Source organism: Hemicordylus capensis, chromosome 14, assembly GCF_027244095.1.
Source record: "Hemicordylus capensis ecotype Gifberg chromosome 14, rHemCap1.1.pri, whole genome shotgun sequence".
Lineage (NCBI taxonomy): Eukaryota > Metazoa > Chordata > Lepidosauria > Squamata > Cordylidae > Hemicordylus > Hemicordylus capensis.
In genome coordinates, this window is record NC_069670.1 from 19,543,176 (window position 1) to 19,559,079 (window position 15,904).

Genomic DNA, 15,904 nt, shown 5'->3' on the forward strand with positions numbered 1-15,904 from the left:
AACTGGGTGAGTGGGCAACAAAATGGCAAATGTGGTTCAGTGTTGGCAAGTGTAAAGTGATGCACATTGGGATGAAAAACCCCAACTTCAAGTATATGCTGATGGGATCCGAGCTGTCTGTGACTGACCAGGAGAGGGATCTTGGGATCATGGTGGATAGCTCGTTGAAAGTGTCAACTCAATGTGCGGCAGCTGTGGAAAAGGCTAGTTCCATGCTAGGGATCATTAGGAAGGGGACTGGAAATAAAACGGCTAATCTTATCATGCCCTTATACAAAACTGTGGTGCGGCCACACCTGGAGCACTGCATACAATTCTGGTCACCACATCTAAAAAAGGACATTGTAGATTTGGAAAAGGTGCAGAAGAGGGCAACCAAGATGATCAGGGGCCTAGGGCACCTTCCTAATGAGGCAAAGGCTACCACCTGGATTTTTTTAGTTTAGAAAAAAGACAACTGTTGGGAGACATGATAGAGGTCTATAAAATCATAGATGGTGTGGAGAAAGTGGAGAGAGAGAAATTCTCCCTCTCACATAACAATAGAACCAGAAGTCATCCCATGAAATTGATTACCAGGAAATGTAGGACCAACAAACGGAAGTACTTTTTCACACAACGCATCCTCAACTTGTGGAATTCTTTGCCACAAGATGTGGTGTTGCCTATTAGTTTGGATGGCTTTAAGAGGGGTTTGGATAACTTCATGGAGGAGAGGTCTATCAATGGCTACTAGTTGGATGGCTATAGGCCACCTCCAGCCTCAGAAGCAGGATGCTTCTAAGTACCAGTTGCAGGGGAGTAACAGCAGGAGAGAGGGCATGCCCTCAATTCCTGTCTGTAGGCTTCCAGCGGCATCTGGTGGGCCACTGTGTGAAACAGAATGCTGGACTAGATGGGCTTCCTTGGGCCTGATCTAGCAGGGCTGTTCTTTTGTTCTTATGCGCCATTAGATGCCACAATAGTAAAAGTATAATACCATAAAATAGTTGTAAAAATCACAGTATGATGTAGAGAGAGCATTGGGGCAATCCTGTTGTGTTGAATTGCTTTGCACTTGTGTTCACACAGTTGCACAAGCGTTTGATTACAAATGCCATTCTATCTTGTTTTGCATCAGCAACAGAGCTGAGAGTCGCTAACAAAGATTTAAAACAAGCAAGTGTCACAACATGCAACAAAAACAATAATCAATAAAATCAACAGTAGTGAAAGACTCAAAAATATGGGTTTATTTATTAATCACATTTGCATCTTATCCTCCCATCATCCCTAGTCACAGTGGCCAATAGTAAGGGATGATGGGAGTTGTAGTCCAATAAAAGCTGAAGGGTCAAACTTGTACAGTCCTGGTGTAAGGAAATCAAGGCAGCATTCTTGGGAGTGTCCCGTTTTAGTCTCACAGGAATCTGAATCCAGAACTCACCAGTTCAAATCTAACTTAGAAACATAGGAAGCTGCCATATACTGAGTCAGACCCTTGGTCCATCTAGCTCAGTGTTGTCTTCACAGACTGGCAGTGGCTTCTCAAGTGTTGCAGGCAGGAGTCTCTCTCAGGGGACAATTCATGCTTGCTGTCACAGGACCAGGTCTCTTCCCACACCACAAGACTAACTCTCTTCCCACCAATTCATGATGCAACCCATAACCCAGATTAGGCTCTCTTAAAGGACCACAACTGTTACCAGAAACAAAGATTAGGCATATTTCAGAACTCAAAAATAACTCAGTTTTTGAGGCTTACATATTCTGGTCAGAGTTTGATGATATATATTTACATCCGTTTGCTAAGCAGCCGAAGAGCTATACCTGGCACATGGATGGGAACATAATTGAACAAGTTAAATCTTACAAATATTTAGGCGTTGTATTCCATTCATCTGGTTCCCGTATTGCACATCAAAAACACATTATTCAGAACGCCCAAGTATCAATTAATTTACTTAAATTGTTTCATTTTACACGGGGAGCTTCATACATCCCTCTTGCAATAAAACTACTACTTGCCAAAGTGTATCCTCAGATTATGTATGGTGCACAATTGGGCCCATTTAGTAATTTTGCTCTGCTAGAAACTCTTCAAACTAAGTTTATAGGAATTATATTACAGCTGCTGTGCTGTGTCTCAAATACTGTCAGGTGGATCTGGTCAGGATTGAATCATGTTACTGGAGATCAATCATACTCTATTGGTTAAAATTGGTATTTACAAAAGTTGGCTTCGTACATTTAAGTTTGGAAGACTCTTTTAACTCCAAATGGAAATTGAAAAGTATGGAACAATTATTAATATACGGATTTTCTCAAGATGATCTTATTAGATTAGGCGTCGACCAGGCAAGAAGAACTATTGTCCAACGTATCTAGGACGTGGAGTTGCAGATGGAACACACGCAGTTATTGAGTGACATTTACATAGGAAATCAGGGGACTGGGCTTAGGCCTGCTACATATTTAAGTAGTATCTTAATATCAAAGTTTAGACGAGCTCCATCACTTGCCTGTGTAAATGCTCTTCCAACAGCCGTACTCCATGGGAGATTCTAGGGTACACCATATGCATGAAGATTATGCCCCTGTGGATCTGGTAACGTTGAAACAACTGCTCATGTTCTCCTGTATTGTGATTATTACAGGGACACAAGATGCCAATTAATTGCCCCACTTTTGATCAATTTTCCGGGTCGTGGAGATTATTTTTATTTAAACTATTTGCTTACTAACCTTAACCCGGATGTCATCCATATTGTGGCCAAATATTGCTATATAATATGCCAGATGTGTATTATTGTAGTCTGATTGTTTATTGATTATCTTATTCTTTTTATTCATTTTATTCTTTGTTGTATCGCTGGTCTATGACCGAAATAAAGTTTTACTTACTTACTTACTATTTACTTTCTGTAAAAAAGACTGAGGTTTTTTTTGGGAGGTACCTAATGGCGCAGCGGGGAAGTAACTTGCCTAGGGAGCAAGAGGTTGCTGGTTCGAATCCCTTCTGGTGTGTTCCCCAGACTATAGGAAATACCTGTATCGGGCAGCAGTGATATAAGAAGATGCTGAAAGGCATCATCTGCACGGGAGATGGCAATGGTAAATCCCTCCTGTATTCTACCAAAGACAACCACAGGGCTCTGTGGTCGCCAGGAGTCGACACCAACTTGACGGTACAACTTTACCTTTACTAATAATATGGCTAAGCACCACAAGGTGGCACCACACAGCCCCTTAAAATACTCTACGTTTCCTCTATAATGTTAGAATAGGGTTTATGGTACCGTGTATCTGGGGACCATGTAAGAAGACTAATCCTATGCATCAGAGATTCTCAGACTGATTTTCCTGAGGACCACTTGAAAATTGCTTGGGGTCTTGGCAGAGCATTTAATAGACTTTTTAAAAAATCTACAAATCAAAGTAAATAAACCGTGTGTGTGTGTGTGCGCGCGCACACACATACATATATATGTAATTTTTTAAAAATTGAGTGTAGGACAAGTTATATATATTCTCAGCTGGTCTGCAATCTTTATGTGGAGCTCACAAACCACATGTGGTTTGTGGACCACACTTTGAGAACTGCTACTGAATCTCAGTAGGAAGTCCCAGTGTGTTTGACAGGCCTTACTCCCAAGTAAATGTGCAGCCCACCTTTTCAGAGCATCTTTAATTCAATGATGGAGTTTGTAATTACGGAATCTACCTTTTAACTGCTCAATTAATCAAATGTAAATAAATGTACATAAAACTGGAAGACAGGTGCCTTTCAAGGAAGTTGACGGGAGTATGAGAAAGCTTTAGCTGATTAATTGATCACTGAAAGTGTACAGCACCCACTTTTTAAAGGATAGAACAATTCTCCAAACTTCCTTTCTTGGATGAGGCCAATAGGACTGGAACCATGAATATAGTCACTTTGTGGTTATTGCATTTTACTTCCTTCTTGACTGCAAGATCTTTTTTTTTCTGCAGTAGGAACATAGGAAGTTGCCACATACTGAGTCAGACCATTGGTCTATCTAGCTCAGTATTGTCTTCACAGACTGGCAGTGGCTTCTCCAAGGTTGCAGACAGGAGTCTCTCTCCGCCCTATCTTGGAGATGCTGCCAGGGAGGGAACTTGGGACCTTCTGCATGCCAGCAGGCAGGTGTTCTTCCCAGAGCGGCCCCAACCCCAAAGAGGACTATCTTACAGGGCTCACACTTCTAGTCTCCCATCCAAATGCAAACCAGGACCCTGCTTAGCAAAGGGGAACAATTCCTGCTTGCTACCACAAGGCCAGCTCTCCTCCCATCAATGTCCTTCCACTCTAGGGGTGGTCCCCCTAGATCAGCATGCGTTGTTTCCTCCAGGGTATAAAAAAAGACAGCTTCAGAACACAAGGCTTGAGGTCCTGGTTGGTTTGTTTTTAAATCAACAGGTCTTGTGAGGAGCAGGGAAACAATCGATATAATTGTCAGAATGAAGTGAAAGTGATAGATAAACCCCTGATCAGCCTGTGGCTTTTCACTTGTTTCAGTTAGGACAGTGACAAACATTTGTTAATCTCTAATGAAGGGCTCTAGCCTATGAAATCTCATGTTACAAGTTTAAGGTCTCCCAGGATTTCTGTTTATTACATTTTTACACCCCCCCCACCCCCACCAGAAGAACTGGGAGGAATATCAAAGCACATAATGAACTGAAAATATTGTAGACATCGGAGAGAAGGAAAAAGGTCACTTAGACTAGCCCTTATAATGTTTTGGGGTTTTAAAACAATTTTCCTCTTGTCAGTGGTGGCACTAGAAAAACACTGAGAGGGCACAGAAGGGGTAAAGTGCATTTCTGCGTGGGCAAGTTTATTTATTTAACAAGTTTCTAAACTGCCCCAAACTTACATCTCTTGCCGGTTTACAATAAAAACAACCATTCAAACAGAAGTTAAAATTTAAAACAAGGTTAAAACTATTAAAACAGCAAATCTAATTAAAAGCCTGGGTGAACAGGTGTGTCTTGATTGACTTTTTAAAAGTTGTCAGAGATGGGGAGGCTCTCAGTTGTGTTCTATTGTACATGTTAGATTCCTGAAACAGAAAAGGGGGAGGGCAGGTGGGGGGGAGGACAAAGTGGAGGGGGGCTTGCCCTTTACCACCCCTCTGAAACTGTCCTTGCCTCACCAGTATCACTTATTGTAGATGCAGATTCTTGAGGCTCCAGTATATGGGTGTCATCCAGAAATTAACACTGAGAGTGTCTTTATATTTGGGTCAGTGCAGACAACCACATGTGATCCAGTATTCCATATTTTATGGACACAGTGTGGGCCTGATCCCAGGAAAGCTGATTTCCAGGGCGTTTTCCACACAGGGCTTTTAGCCTGCATCTCCTCCAGCATGGAGGGCATACGTTCACATATCGGCCAGATTTACCTCAAAGTCCCTGCTGCGAGCTATCGGGGAGAACTTCACACACGACTCGAGTTTTTTCATTGTGCTTTAGAGTGTAGCCCGATTTATATCCAGGGTTTTTAAAAAATCCACTTTTTGCATCATTTGGTGGGGGGGATGGGACTTCGAACTCAGAGTAAACTCACGGCAAAGCCTACTGTCCGAAAATCTTCCAGTGGCTGGTTGGTTACTGGTAACATTACACTGAGACGATGTGGTTGAGTGCTGAGGCAGAGAAGGTGGATTAAATTGCTAGTGTCTGTGACCACGGAATTAGTGTACTTCCAGGAGCTACTTTAGGTGTGTCCTAGGACTTGTGTGTAGGTTGGGTTTTTGAAATCAGTTTTCTCTAGAGTAGTGATCTTCCCTGTTTTTTCAAGTGGGGGCCACTTTGGCAAAAAGCTTTTGGTGAGAGAGTCGTTCCCCACTTTGCTGACCTCCGCTTGACCCCACCTTGCTTTTCTTAGTGCCGAGAGGGCTCTTCAAGCCCCCAGCCTCAGAGGCAGGATGCCTCTCAATACCAGTTGCAGGGGAGGAACAGCAGGGCACTTTCCAGATTAGCTGCTCAACTGCGGCAAAATGCTTCCGTTCAGGCAAATCACATCCAAAACGTAAATAGCAAAGCGCCCAGCAGGGGGAGCAGTCTCGCGAAAACGAACAACCCGAAAAGACAGCAACCTTTTTACGCCAGACATACGACGTTTTGTCAATAAATCGCAGCGATTAAATCTGAAACAAGGCATCAGAAATGTGTACAGCACCCTGCTGTCAGCGTAGGGACTGCAGTGTCACAGTTCTGGGCAAAACACAACACTGCATGGTGGAATGGTTATCTCTGCATGGTATTGTGGGGTGCGTGTGTGTGTATGTGCAGAGTATTCAGCTTTGCCTGAAGCTTCAAACAGGCCCAATAAACAATTCATCAGAGAGCCGCACTCCAGGTCGATGGAGGCCGCTATTGCACCCCAGGCCTTACAGTGGAGAACATTGCCCTAGAACAGGGGTGTCAAATGTGGTCCCTCAGCAGCTGTTGGCCTACAACTCCCAGTATCCCCAGCCACAGTGGCCAGTAGCAAGGCATGATGGGAGTTGCAGGCCCGCAACAGCTGGAGGGTTGCAGTTGGATACTCCTGCCTTTGAATATCAGACTGCTTTTGAAATGCCTTCACATTTCAGAAACAATGTACCAGAAGGATATATGCTACTCTATGAGAAATGAGGCCCTTTTCGGTGTGTGGGATTAGTTGTGAGGTTCTTCGGATCGTTGTAGTACTGCAGGAAGACAGACATCCCAGGACTCACAGACATGAGAGAGTTCCTTTTTTTGCAAAACCAGAAGAAAATATTAAACTCCTGCATCTGAAGTTCAAGGTCGTATCTGAAACACAAAGAGAACAAACACAATCCATGAAAATATTGCGAATTAATTTCATCTAAATATTGCGCTGAAGCATATGTTTAAGTGATTTTATTTATATTTGGATTTGTATAACCGCCTTTCTCTGTCATTCATGTCTGGTCAGTTCTCACAGAGTAGGCTACAATTCAAAGAGCTACTTGAGGCAGACACAAGGTCTTTCATAGGAACATAGGAAGCTGCCATATACTGAGTCAGACCATTGGTCGATCTAGCTCAGTATTGTCTTCACAGACTGGCAGCGGCTTCTCCAAGGTTGCAGGCAGGAATCTCTCTCAGCCCTCTCTTGGAGAAGCCAGGGAGGGAACTTGGAACCTTCTGCTCTTCCCAGAGCGGCTCCATCCCCTGAGGGGAAGATCTTGCAGTGCTCACACTTCTAGTCTCCCATTCATATGCAACTAGGGTGGACCCTGCTTAGCTAAGGGGACAGGTCAGGCTTGCTACCACAAGACCAGCTCTCCTCTCCCCCAGCTCCCCCCACAGCTCCCCCTACAAGACCAGCTCTCCTCTTCCTCCTCTCCTTTCCTCCCAGACAAGTTCACCAGAATCTGAAGATCTACTAGTGAAACCCTCTTCTGGATTCCTTCCTTTAGGGTGGTAGAGTCACCACCTAGAGGAGCAGGGCTTTTTCTGTCATGGCCCCAGAGATGTGACATATCTTTCCCCCGGGAAGTCTGTATGAGTTCTTCTCTGGTCTCCATTCGTAGACTGATGAAGACACTCTTATTCCATCAGGTGTTCAGGGATGCCTGACAATTATCGCCCCTTCTATGCAGTTTCAAAAATTATTATAATTATTAGTTCAGCTGTACTCTGTTTCTGCTCTGTATGGAGGACATTACCTTCTGGAAATCACATCCTGATGATATGTGGAAAGAAGTGCAGAAGTTGGAGAAGGGTGAAGCAGCAGCAGAGGTGCCACTGGAATAAAACTTGAGCCGAGTTTATGCCGCCCTACAAAAGGAAACCAAAATTAAGTCCATCGTTCTGAGTAGAGGTATCCTGTTAGAATGAAGGTAAATATAACATTCTGATAACAGTTTCTCTGGTCTTTCCCTCTCTGAGTTAACTCTGGAAAATCCCAGTTCTGCTCTGTGTGTGTGTGTGTGTGTTTGTAGTGGGCCCAATGCGAATAGCACAGTGATCTGTACTATTTTTCAAGCGGGGGCTACTTTGGCAAAAAGACCTTCAGTGTGAGAGCCATTTCCTACTGTGCTGACCTCAACACTTTTCTCAGCACTGGGAGGGCCCTTTAAGAGAGACGGAGGCACCTTCTCTGAAGAGCTTTCCTCTATGGGGAAAGCTCGGGGAGGGCTACACTTCTCAGCATTCCATGTACACCTTCCAAGATGGTACAGGAGCCCAAGAGGGCTCCATTCCCCTTAAAGGAACCCCCCCCCCGCAAAGGGCAAAGCACAGCATTGCATTGTGGGAATGCTCATTTCTCCATGGAGCCAGGGAGCCAACATTCAACTCCAGCCTTTGTCTATGCAAACTTTCTGAACACATCTAATGCCAGGCCTTGACAAATCTTCTTTGGATCTAGGAACGTAGGAAGCTGCATTCTACCAAGTCAGACCCTTGGCCCATCTAGCTCAGTACTGCCTGCACTGACTGGCAGCGGCTTCTCCAAGGTTTCAGGCAGCCCTACCTGGGCGCTTTCCAAGCTACAATGGTGTCACTGTGTGTCTGCTAAGAGTACTTCTGTACTGCCCGTGTTTCGACATCGCAGTCCCTGAGCTGTCAGCAAAGTGCCGTTCACATTTCCGATACCTTCTTTCAGGTTTTATCTTTGCATTTCAGTGCTGCAACATTGTATGTGCGTCGCAAAAATATTAGCTGCATTTTCCCGTTGTAGGAGGTTTGCGCACGCTAGAAAAGACTGCTCCCCCTGCTCACATTGTAAAAAGAGACATAAGATAGACACCAGCAACAGCCACTGGAGGGATGCTGTGCCGGGGATGGATAGGGCCAGTTGCTCTCCCCCTGCTCAATAAAGAGCATCGCCACCTTTAAGAAGGTGCCTCTTGGCTCAGTTAGCTACTGAGTAAAGTTCTGCTGGAACTTAACCCTGGGCGTATTGACCCGTTTCTCTTTTCTGCCGGGCTTGCTTTCCTAAGCCTTGGACCTCCTATATTACCCAAGTCTCTTGCTTCCAATTCAGCCTTTAGTCCAGCTGAACACTCAGGCCTGGTACTCCTAAATGACAGGTGGTAAAACTTGGGTCCGGACGGTACCACTGCAGACCTCATGACTATACCACTTCAGACTTATTCCCTCATGGCGGGGCCCTGGAGAGTGATGACCGTGTATCTGTGAACAGCAGTGGGGGAACAGGGGGCTGGCTGAAGGGTGAGTGTTCACTCTTGTAAAGGCATACATACAGCCCATAGGATCAAATCCCATTCAATTCCCTCCAGTACAGATGGGCTGCTTATTCTTTCTTTCAGCCCCCCGCTTTTCAGGTGCATGGCATGTTCCTCTGATGACTGCTCCTCTGATGACTTTTTAAAACATGGCTTTTAAGCACTGGAGAAAACCCTTTGGAAAGAGGAGGAAGTCAGCTTTGGGATGGGCACAGGAGCTAGCCAATCAGCGCTGTGCAGAGCCCTGTTCTAAGAAGCAGGGGCGGTTGCTTTGTGATTGATACAAAGGGCTGACCAATCGGTGCTATGCTGCCAAAAAACTCAGAAGTACAGGTTACTCATAGGAACATAGAAAGCAGCCATATACTGAGTCAGACCCTTGGGCCATCCAGCTCAGTATTATCTTCACAGACTGGCAGCGGCTTCTCCAAGGTTGCAGGCAGGTGTCTCTCTCAGCCCAATCTTGGAGATGCTGCCAGGGAGGGAACTTGGAACCTTCTGCTCTTCCCAGAGCGGCTCCATCCCCTGAGGGGAATCTCTTACAGTGCTCACACTTCTAGTCACCCATTCATATGCAAACCAGGGCAGACCCTGCTTAGCTAAGGGGACAGGGCAGGCTTGCTACCACAAGACCAGCTCTACTTCTGAGCTCATCTTGTAGAGGGTTGTACCTGTGTGTGCAGAGGGCTCATCATTATCCCCCGCCTATTGATCAAAGAGGCACCTTTTAATGGTGCTTTTTAGTGGTGCTTTTTAGTGGTGGTTCTCTTTATTTAGCAGGGGGAGAGCAACTGACCGTACCCATCCCCAGCACAGCATCCCTCTAGTAGCTGTTGCTGGTGTCCATCTTATGTCTTTTTAAAAGATTGTGATCCCTTTGGGGACAGGGAGCCATTTTATTACTTTATTATTGTTCCTTTAAAAAAGACATAAGCTACGTTGTCTGTTGATAGCGAGGCAACATCTCCCTGCCAGGGCCAGCATGAGCACCTCCAGGTGGGCATGTTGGTCTCTACTTCTTCCCCCACCCAATAAGGTCCTCCCTGAAAGACCCAGGTGGGGGAAGCCCCAGCATCAACCTCGCTGCCTTTACCCTCAGTGATCAGCTCCACCTCGGGGCTTCCCCTACATAGTCCCATTCAAGCCTGTACCTCTGGGGTGACAACTCCCTTCTGGGGGCCTTCATGGTCCATGGAAAACAGATTTCTTCTTACGGTGACTTACCTTTTGTCCTGGAGTTACAAACTGGCCGTAATCTATGTCGCCATCATATATGTCATAATAATCGATTGTGGAGTTTTCTGGAAGGGTAAACATTTTTTAAGGTTATTTGGTGCAGTTGTTCCCGAAGTGGTTTGTGCACCCCTAGGAGGCTTGGATGGGTTTCCCGGGGGTACCTTTTTACCGTTCATATGATTGAGAAATTTCTACCCACCCCTCCCAGGATGAAACCATTATGACTCTCATGACTCTCTATAGGAGACTTCTGCCTATTCCAGACCTCTCTTTTGTCACTTGAGTTGAAGCATCAAATGTTTGTTTATTTGTGGTATTTGCAATTGCTAGAAGTTTCGGGAGGGCTGTGCGACCCACATAAGCTTCCACTGTCCCAGTGGATTCTTTAGGGCAAATTAGAAGTGGGGGGGGAGAGCTTAACCGTTACGTCTTCTCACAAGACATGCTGGGGGCTGTGGTAGAGGAGAACCCTGTTATTTGCAGGTGTTCCATTCCACAGGGGGGCAGTGGCAGTGGATAGCGAATCCATGAATAACCGGGCATTAGGGCTATGCGAATTGGGGGGTTAGGTTCCCACACTGCCCAAAATCACCCTCCAATGGCAAAACGGGCCAAATAAAGTGCCCTCCCATCATCCACTGCCTTTTACTTGTCCATGGATGCCCCGATGAGTAAAAAAAAGTGGCCAAAATCAGCCAACAATCAAATTTTTGGTGCTGTTTTCCCTTCAAAATGAGCCATAAAATTGCACCAATGCACAAAATGGCAGCTGGAAATGACCTCCGTGGTCATTTCTGGCTACTTTTAATCAGCGGATGCACAGATTTAACCCCCCTTTTTTGCCATTTTAAGATCACATATACTGAGGTCGGGTGTTTATTACCCGACTGTGGATACGTGAAACCATGAGTGCCGGACCCACGATTAACAAGATCCTCCTGTATTGTGAACACATCCCCAGCCCACCAGCAAAACTTCAGTCTCTAGGGTTCTTTCGTGTGCAGCCATGGCGCATAAAGGGGTTCGGGCAGGGCTGCTCAGCTCTGGCCCCGATTTAGATCAAAACCGTAATGTCTTAAAAGCCAATTCCGGTCATTGTGGCAGGGGATGATGGGAGCTGTAGTCCCACAATATCTGGGGACCCAGTGCTGGGAACCCCTGATTTAGATAACATTACAGTGAGGCAGAAGTTGAACTGTGTGGAAAAATTACAGTGAATGAGCAAAGTGGTCTGAATAAGAGAAATCCAGGAGGCTGTTTGCTAGCCAGCAAGTCCTCCACATGCAGAAAGCCTGTAGCAGCTGCTGACATGGTTCAGTTTAAATAACTCCTCCCTGGTGCCAGGCACCGTAGTCACTGCAGGGCATTACAGACTGAAACCTCAGGTCAGATTCTTGCTTCCTGGAACTCATGTGCCTTGGAAGAATCAAAGCACATGACCAGTCCCTGCTTCTTCCTGGGGGAAAAACCCAGTTTAAAAAACTGCAGTTGCTCCCCTGCTTCTTCCTGTTGATTTTGGGTAACCAAAAGTAACTTCAGAAAGTCACACAACAGTGCCTCTGGGCCTTTCAGATCCCTCCCTGCGGCCAGCTTTTACTTTCACACATATCGTTCATGCCTATGAGAGAGGCAAAGGATTTCCTTGGCCAGAAGAGCTGATATGGGAATAATCCCCTCAGAGCTGAAAATCTGGAAATGGCTGTTCTACGAGGAAAATCTGAAAATGGCTGTCCTCTGTCCACAACCTACCAGAAATACGACACTAAGCATCAAATACTCAGCATGATAGTCTGAAGGGCAGTTCACATACGACGGCAGTGAATATTTATTTACCGCTTTTGAACAAAAGTTCCCAAAGTGGTTTATATAGCTATAAATAAGATGGTTCCATCTCCCCAAAGGACTCACAATCTAAAAAAGAAACATAAGTTAGACCCCAGCAACATCCACTGGAGGGATGCTGTGTTGGGGATGGATAGGGCCAGTTGCTCTCCCCAGTTGCTCAATAAAGCAAATCACCACTTTAAAAAGGTGCCTCTTTGCTCAGTTAGCAGGGGTTGTTGACATTGAACATGATTGATGTTAGGGTAATTCGAGAGCTCTACACACTCCCGATTTTCAGTTGTGTGTCTGTTTAAAAATAAGGCCAGAGGCTAAGCAGAACTCTTGAATTAAGGAGACTGGAAATACTGGAAGGTTGTGCTGTAGATCTCCTGAATTCAGCTCCTCCTACCGTAATGTCAACCTTGTGAACAGCCCCTCAGAGTATCACGTTTGATGCTTAGCATTGTATTTCTGACAGACTGTGGAATCACAGGCTATTCCCCCCTTTCCCCATGCTGAGACAGGATGGACTGAACTGCAGTTACTCTCTTCATTTGGACAAAGTCTTAATATATCATCTTACCGTCATAATAACTGACGTTTGGGAATAGGTCCGCCCAATCACTCTCTGTCAAAAATAAAAATTCAGTGCATGATCAGCGGCCAAGATATTAACCCTGGATGTTGCCAGAGATCCCTTCCCCACACAATCTAACAAATACCATTACTAATAATGAGAATCACAACTTCTGCCTTCATTCTCTGGCTATAAATTATAACCTCCGGTTATAGCTGCTTGAACCAATTGCACTGGTCGAACGGAATGCAGGTGGGTCTTCGACGCCGGTCTCAAAAGTCACCAGGGCGTTTTCCAGATCACACGCTGCAACGTTTCTGTTAAGTGTTTCAAACCACTGCCTCACTCCATTACACTTTGCGACCCTTTAAGTGTTGCAAATCGCGTAGTCCGGAAAACGCTCAGGAGCTTTTTCACACCTGGCTTTTATTATTTATTTATTTATTTATTTGTTCGATTTCTAGACCGCCCTTACAGAATAGCTCAGGGCGGTTCACAAATGTCACAAAACAGTTAAAATCAATGATCGGGAACAAAGATTTTAAAATACAATAAAGCAGCTAAAAAAAATAAAACAATTCAAAACCTTATACAAATCTGATACATTAAGAACCCTTAAAAAAAAAATTTAACAATTTAAATTGGCCAGGCTGAACAGGTAGGTCTTTAGGGCTCTCCTAAATGCAAATAAAGAATTCAAATTACGGATTTCTTTTTTTAGTTCACATCTCCTCCAGAATGGAGGGTGTGTGTTCATATATCGGCCAGATTTACCCTGAAGTCCCTGCATCACACACGATTCGGGTTTTTTAAATTGTGCATTAGTGTGTAGCCCCATTTATATCCAGGATTAAAAATAAGTGGTAAATGCACTGACTAGCAGCAACTCCCCAGGGTTTCATACAAGGGTCTTTCCCAACCTTTCCTGGAGGGGATTAATCTTGGGACCTTATTCATGCAAATCCAATCAATAATTAAGAACATAAGAACAGCCCTTCTGGATTAGGTCCAAAGAGGCCTCTCTAGACCAGCATCCTTTTCCTCACAGTGGCCCACCAGATGCCTCTAGAAATCCCACAATCAGTGGATGAAGGAATGTCGCCTCTTCTGCCATTGCTCCCCTGTGAAAGGTATCCAGAGGTGTCCTGCCTTGGAGCTTAGAGGTAGCCTATTGCTATCAGGACTAGTAGCCATTGATAGACTTGTCCTCCATGGATTTGTTTAAAGCCTTGCTTAAAGTGATTTAGGCTGGTGGCCACCACCACATCCTGTGGAAGATAATTTCATACATGAATGATAAGAATGTTCTGTCTCTGTTTAGGTGACAGAACCTTGGGCCCCAAGGTTTTAGCCAATGTCCCTTGTGAATTGAGTGTCCGGGGAGACTCGAGTTCAAATCCCTGTTCAGCCATGATACTTGCTGGGTGACTCTGGGCCAGTCACTTCTCTCTCAGAAATTTAAGTATGTAGTACACTGCTCTGGGCTCCTTGGAGGAAGAGCGGGATATAAATGTAAAATAATAACAACAACAACATAGGGAGCTGCCATATACCGAGTCAGACCATTGGCCTATCCAGCTCAGTATTGTCTTCACAGACTGGCAGCAGCTTCTCTGAGGTTGCAGGCAGGATTCTCTCTCAGCCCTATCTTGAAGATGCTGCCAGGGAGGGGACTTGGAACCTTCTGCTCTTCTCAGAGCGGCTCCATCCCCTGAGGGAATATAATCTTCCAGTGCTCACACATATAGTCTGTAAGGAGGCACCTTTTTAACGTGGGGATATTTAAAAGGGGAAGAGTAACTGGCCGTATCTACCGGCCGGTGAAAGAAAGTGGACTGGGAGGTGGAGACTGGAGCTGAAGGGGGGGGGGAAATGAAGATGGGGAGGAGAGACAGGGAGAACACAGTTGCTCTATGCCGATCAACTAGTTTATATGTTATTTCTCGATGTAAACCACTTTGGAAACTTTTGTTGAAAAGCAGTATAGAGATATATTTGTTGTTGCTGTTGTTGTTAGCTCCCATTTAAATGCAAACCAGAGCATACTCTGCTTAGCAGAGGGCACAACTCATGCTTTCTACCACAAGACCATCAAACCATTCAAAAGCTTTACACGACAAAAGAAAGTTCTCAGCAGTTGTTTAAAACCAACAAAAGACCTTACCATTGAATCTGATTGAAAAACGTCCCTGTTCATCTTCATCTATGATAATGTCCCCGTTAAAACGTTCTATAAAATTAAAAACAACCACCACAAAGAAGCCTTAGAAAGTTTTAAGATTGGTTCTGCCAGCGATTCTGTTGATGCCCTGGTTCAGACTTGGAATAATTTGCTCACTAGGGCAATAGACATGATTACTCCTAAGCACCCTCTCCAACTCACATCTAAATTAGCCCCTTCGCATACAGAAGAGCTACAGGGGCTGAAACGGCAAGGTAGACGGCTCGAGAGCAAGTGCAGAAAGACTCAGCTCAAATCTGACAGATTACAACACAGAGCGATTTGAAGATCTATGCTCTGGCAATGTGTGCAGGAAAGAAAGAGTACTTTTCTGCCTGCATTGCTTCCACAAGCTCATGTCCAGTGGAGTTGTCTAGGGATGTAAGAGGGCTAGTGAGGGAGCTAGTTGTCTAGGGATGTGAGGGGGCATGCCCCATCTCCCCTGAATGAGTATTTGGAGCCATCAGTTACCTGTTGTGACATTTTAAAATGAGTTTTTTACAGATAAATTCTCTCATATTCGAGCTGAACTAGACAGGCGAGTAGGGAGGCTGGCGGCGGCCTGTGCCTGGCCGCAGCTGCGGCCCACACATCTGACATCAGACGTGGGGGCATGGTCTCCCTTCCAAATGTGGCAGCACAGAAGGGAGATTGGCCCATGCTGCGTTGGGCAGCGTGGGCCGGAGTGACTCTCCCTGCCATGCTGCCAATGCAGCACGGGCCAACCGATCTCCCTCCTAAATGGGGCTGAGCGGTTTGGGACTGAAATAATGCCCCCCCCCCGCATCTGACATCAGACAAAGGAGTCGTGTCTGGGGCCGTGCTCATGGCCCC

General features: G+C 45.3%; 1 long non-coding RNA gene across 1 annotated transcript in view; it reads left to right on the forward strand.

The window, feature by feature from the left end:
• The window catches only part of LOC128337716 (uncharacterized), a 50,504-nt gene that overhangs the window by 18,060 nt on the left and 16,540 nt on the right, over nt 1–15,904 (forward strand). Inside the window, exon 2 of the long non-coding RNA XR_008312408.1 lies at nt 7,681–7,862. This is a non-coding gene — a long non-coding RNA (uncharacterized LOC128337716). The remainder of the gene's footprint in view (nt 1–7,680; nt 7,863–15,904) is intronic.